The following is a 6,000-nucleotide window of genomic DNA, read 5'->3' on the forward strand; positions in this document are numbered from 1 at the left end:
CAACCAGAAGTGGGGACAGTGAGGGGATGAGACCTGATCCTGGTTCCCCTAAGAGAAGGTCTCAGGTAATCCTGGGAGAAGATGTGCTACAGAGCCACTCTTTGCCTTCACTACCCAACTGAGAAGCAGCTTCTGAAAAGGCTGCATGGTGGCCTCATCACAGGCAAGAACAATGACTTTGCACAGAGCTAATGAATAGATATGGAAACCACAGACCGTGCAACCTTCATCTGACCTGACTTCCTTGTGTCTCCTGCCCTGCAGCCCCTTCACCTGTAACAAACCGGTCTAGCTAAACATACTGATCACTCAGTCATCATTCAATGTGAGAAACATTCTGCTTTACAGCCAAAGAATCAGTCCTTTGCTCTGGGTAAACATCCTTTATTTTTATGTAATTTCCAGTCTCAAATGATATTTATGACCAAAAGATGATGAGACAGAATTGATAGATTTGTAGGACTGCTGTCAACATTATGAAGAAAACTCATGTGCACTCTCTGAAAGATCAAATGATTGAGCCTAACGAAAACTGTGCCGATCACTGTTGGTGATACAAACCAACTCTCCAGTAACAACAGTCTGTGCAACCCTATTCCCCATGCAATAATAAACTTGAGAATAAACAATGGATTATAGGAAGAGTTCTTAAACAAAGTACTACTGACACCCAAGAGAGGAAAAAATAATTTTGCTAACAAAACACATTTTGCTTTCAAGAGGCTCCTGGAAAAGTAAATATCCAAATGTTCAGATAGTGTCCTTTCTTGCTGAATATTTCACTCAAGTATTTTGCTTGGTAATGACTTTTTCTTTTATTTCATCCCACTTGAATATTTCATCAACTGAAAAAAGTATTGTCTAAATTTCACAGTTTATTGCACATGTACAATGTTATAGCGTGCAGATGCCCCAGCACTTAAGCCCTCAAGAGCTTTTCTGCTGGCTTTGGAAGCCAAACACCAGGAAACTTGCTCAAGGATAAACTTTTACATTTCCATTTAGACTCTGTGTAACCACCTTCAGCTTTTAAGGTGCTGTTGCATACATGCACACAACACACACAAGGTTGCTTTAGAACGAAACTTCTCAAGTAGGCCTGCTAAATACCAGGCATGAGCCCATTTCTACTTTCAGGTCTTCATGCAGGAGCCTTATTGATTTTGGTGGGAACCAACAGGCTCTCCTAACAGAATTTAGATTAACAGTTTTTCAATGTGTGCAGTTGAAAGACTCAAACTCCTGGAGCCACAATCCTGGAGGAGATCCCTGTCTGCAATGAATAGGCTTGATAGGCAAGAAATACCTTTCAAAGCAAAACTGTAATGCCCTACTCTCCGTAATGCTAAGCAGTACAGAGGAAACGAGTGTCCTGCTCTCCTGCCCCACAGGAGAAGTTATTGTGATAAAGGATTGAGCACAAAAGTRGGAAGAACAGAAACAGGGAAAATGAGGGAGAACCTTGAAGATCACTGAAATAAATTATCAGGYCGTATTAGCCAGTGATGCCAAGGAATAAGCTTGAGAGTCAAGCCAGGTTGGTGACAATGTGCACACTGACGCGCTGTGCTATAGTTGCCCACTGCTCCCCCAGGAAGCTGTCCCTGTCCCTGCTCTGCAGGCCCTTACAGAAGATGTTCGACCTACGGTCATGTTCCCTCCCTACTTTCAATCAGGTGCTTGTATACAGCTGTCTCTGACGGGAGACCTGAGCAGGAAACATGGAGGAATGACAACAGGAAGAGGAAAGGACAACAATTTTTAAATGCTGAAGAAATACTGCAAACCACTTTTAAAAGCATTTGGTCCTGTGCCTGCTGCAGTTCAGCTGCCTCTGGGCAGTTCAGGGTGCCCCCAAGTATCGCGGAGCAGCTTCAGAGGCAGGGCCGCTGGGTGTCCCTGCCTCCACGGGTACAAATCCTCCCAGAGGCTGCGTCGCTCTCGCAGAGAGGGAGCGATGTTATACATCAGTCACTCATGGGGCTAGATTGCCCTCCCAGTGAGCTGCCTCTCTGCTCAGCGGAGCGTAGCTGAAGACAAGCAGGGCCGTTTCCCCGCTTCCTCTCTGCTCCTTTCCAGACAACTTTCTCTGCCAAGCATCAAAATCATAATTACAAGAGAGTGTCTGACTGCATAGCAGCAGCAGAAGAGAAGGGGCTTCCTTGACACGGTGTCCTGCAAACCTAACAATGTCTGATCCTAACACAGTTATTTATTTCCAGTCCCAATAGCCCAGAAGATGTGCCATCATTGCCAGCATCGTTAATCTCATTTCGGGGTAAAATGACTGAAGCACAAACCAGAAGGTACTGAAAGGAAGCGGTTACTTTGGCAGCGACAACCTCAAGCCCACCCTGAGGTGGTGATGGGCACCTATTGGGCCTTACTGCTCTTGGCAGCAGCTTTCACTACCCAGTAACTCTGCCGGGAACACCGGTAATGCCTCAAGCCTGCTGCCAAAAACTACTGTCTGCATCTGACAGTTGCTAAAGCATCACGTCGGAGAGCCAGGACCAGACSCTGGTCCCCAGGCTGGTGCTTTACCAGACAGACTGACCCTTCTCCTCTCGCCGGCCGGTCAGAGAGGCACCACGGAGCCGCGAGGGAGCCGAGCCTCACCGCAGCACGCAGCAGCGATCCTGCACACACCTGCTTCCTCGCGAGAAGCAAATGGCTCGCCACCCTCTAGCAGATGGCGATTTTCTTTCAAGTCCAAGTGACAAAAAGCCTTTCTGCAAAGTGAGCAGGGGGGCTGTTTTGCTCCCAGGCGGCACCACTGGCAGCGTTCGCATGCCTGCAATTCCCATTAGCAGGAGGCAATGGCAATACAGGTGCAGGACTCCTCTGATTGACCACACTTCCAATCAGCTAATATCTAATCTTGCAGAGATTCAAGCAGAGGTTGTCACTACGCTGCCACAGCAATCCCTCTGCATAGTAGCTAAAAGAAAAATTAACAGTAAGCAACAGCCTTTTTCCCCCCAGAGCCATTAATCCCATCAACCACGCAGACGCATATTCTCATATATGACCATTCCTAAAAACAGCCTTGTCAGTCAACGGCCATCATCTAACATGCCCGCCCAAATGGGTTTGTTTCAATCTGGGATTTTGCTTTTTAAATCTCAGTGAGAAATTCCCCTTTGGACAACTGGCTGAGCCAAGCCTTCCTTAGCTCAGCATAAGATGATTAAAACCATGCTACCCGGGAGGAGAGAGAGATAATGTGGAGCACCAGTGATTTATCAGAGGCAGAACCAAGAATCAACACACATAACCACTGCTGACAATTAATATCATTGTGGCAAAAAAAAAGGTTGTTCTTTTCTTTTTTCTTTTCTGCCTCTCCCCTCCTTGAGCAAAATATCCTCATCATTCAGTCTGCTGTCTGTCAGAGCGAAACAGGTCTGGAGCTGCTTAAAAAAGCAGCCTCATTTTTGAGAGTCCTATAGTGAAAAAATGACTTAAGTGACTCAGAGAGAAAACCTCCAAAGATAAACAAGGTTTCTAATCAAAACTCAGTATTATTCCCTGTTGATAACAAGGACGCATTGTCCAAAGTAGAAGAAAATTGGCTCCTAAGGAGAAGAATTTAGCAGCCCATTTCATTAGCTCAACTCAGCTTCTGACCAACAAACCTTCCAAAAAGATTTCAGGTTTATCCAGTATCTTTAAGAAACAAGAAGGGTGCAGTTAGGAAGCCACTCGGAGGGGAACAGTCAATAAAAGGATGTTGTTCAGGTGTTGGTGCCAGCTACCATTGCACTTTTTACTCCCATTAAATATTTGTTTCCTGAGAAATGCTCGCAGAAGCCCTGGGGCACGCTGCACAGGGCATTTCAGCCCACGTTACAGGCATTAACCTACTGCCCGGCAATTGTGCATCATCATCAAATATCCATTCATGACTCTTCTTTTTTTCTGGGTTCACGAAACAGGTCATAATGGGAATAAAATAAGCAAAAAGATAATTAGGCCAGGCTGAGGTCGTGTGTCCCTTCTTCATCTGTTCTTCATATGCAAAGTCAGTCAGCGTAACTGCCCATCCTCTGTCACCAGAAGCATCCACACAAAAATTCTGTCCCTTTTAGGACCATTCCTTCCTATTTTTAAGAAATTATAAACAGCACATCTTTGCCATTAGGTTCAGTTTTATGCATCTCGTCTCTCTCAGTCCAGGATCAGGCCCATTCGGATAACGCTACCAACATCAGCAAAGAGCTAGCAAAATTTATCGTAACAAACCACTCTGCAAGAAATGCGAGTTATCTGGAATAAAACTGCTTTGGCTAAAAAGTTGGCACTGTTAATAACAGCAATATGGAAAATAATCAGCCTGAGTGAGGGGAAGGCCAATTCATCATTTACATGTCTCTTAAAAAGGACCCCTGGTATAAGAGCCTTCTTTAAAAACTTCCTGCAGTCAGAAAGAAAACATTTCTGATTTGTATACTTGCATCTAGGAGGGATTTGTTCTATAATATGATTCTGTGCTCGGAATTGAAGAGGAAAAAGCAACAACTTACAGCCTCTGAAAAAGCTGCTGAAATACCAGAAACATCACACAAACTATAACTGTGCTTAGTTCCTCACCACGCTCATAATCCCATTTACTCCTGTAGGAATTCTCATATAAGGAAAGATTATTCATGTGAGTTAAGCTAGAAGATCAGGCCACAAGGATGTGGTACTTGGACTGATACTAGCACATTCCCTTTCTTTTCCTCCCCCTGTAGGTAGACATTTCTCATAGAAGAATTTCTGTATTTACTTGACAGCAAGAAAAAAGATCCCATCAGTTCTCAAAGGTCAAAGATATTAAAAATCTGGATACCAGACCCAAAAGAATTCAGAAAGAATCTACACGAATCGGAGGTATTTCTGAATAAATGAAGAGTGCAAACAACCCTGTCTTCAATGAAGCCAGATATTAACAAGGTAAACTACAGCTTTTCCAGATAAACAACACTATTTCTCCTGCTGATAAGCCTCCTTTTCAGAAGGCCAAATACATGCCTGCCAAAAATGTAGTTAGAAATCAAAAAGCTAACAAGATTTCAAAAACGCTTCATATATATATGATATAAMCACATTTCTGTTCTTTAGCAAATCAAAAATGACAAGCAAATTGTGACATAAAGCAGCCCATATCCACTGGGGCAGCACAAAGTTAAGGGCAACACTGCTATTATTAACTCTATGTCATTGAAATCTTTCCCCACCTTCAGAAAGGCAGACTGTGAGGACACTGTGTCAGCCCATACTCTGAATTGTCTGGGTTTTTTTTCATTTTTGTGTCAACAAACCTCAGCATTTCATAACGTAGATGACAGCCTCTTAAAATACATCTCGGCAAGATTTAGCATGGATTTGTGGAAGGGAACAGGGCTTCGGGGTTATCGCAGTATGAAAAGAAAAAAAACCCAAACATGCCAGCAAATATTCCCAAATGCTAACTTCAAAAATACTAATTGTCTTCCAAATTCTATTTACATCCTTCCCGCACTGTCTCTCCAGTCCCCCATCCCYTCACCCAAACAATTTGCTTTCTGACCTTCTAGTTCACTAGATTAAAATCTGTTTCTTCCAGTTCAGGGGGAAAAAAAGCCCAGCTTGGATAGCCTGTGGAACTATCAATCTATTATTAGTTTATACTAAAACTCCACCGGGTACRGCCAGCCGTAGATACCATATTGGGTACTTGAAAAGAAAGGCAAGAAAGTGATCTATCGTTTCTCCYCTCTCGCTAAATTAACGCTTAAATAGCTGCCTTAAAAATCGGCACACACTGGCAAAGTTTGCGTGTTCCCGCAACTTTCGGTCCATTCCTATTTTTGCCTTTTTTTCCCGGGCACGGCGGAGAGCGGGGAGGAGGCAGGGCAGAGACATTCCACATCCAAGACTTCGAGACGTATTTCAGGAATTAAATAAATAACGSAGGAGCCACCCGCGGACCCGCATACCGCCGGCAGGCTGAGGACGGGGAGCGGCCGCGGAGCC

General features: G+C 44.2%; 1 protein-coding gene across 1 annotated transcript in view; it reads right to left on the minus strand.

Annotated features, from left to right (window-relative positions):
• The window catches only part of LOC146589644 (voltage-dependent calcium channel subunit alpha-2/delta-2-like), a gene marked incomplete at its 3' end in the record, with an annotated part of 191,472 nt that overhangs the window by 184,384 nt on the left and 1,088 nt on the right, over window positions 1–6,000 (minus strand). The gene's annotated exons all lie outside the window — the stretch shown is intronic.

This window comes from Rhea americana, unplaced genomic scaffold, assembly GCF_003343005.1.
Source record: "Rhea americana isolate MKP2758 unplaced genomic scaffold, rheAme1 scaffold_440, whole genome shotgun sequence".
NCBI lineage: Eukaryota > Metazoa > Chordata > Aves > Rheiformes > Rheidae > Rhea > Rhea americana.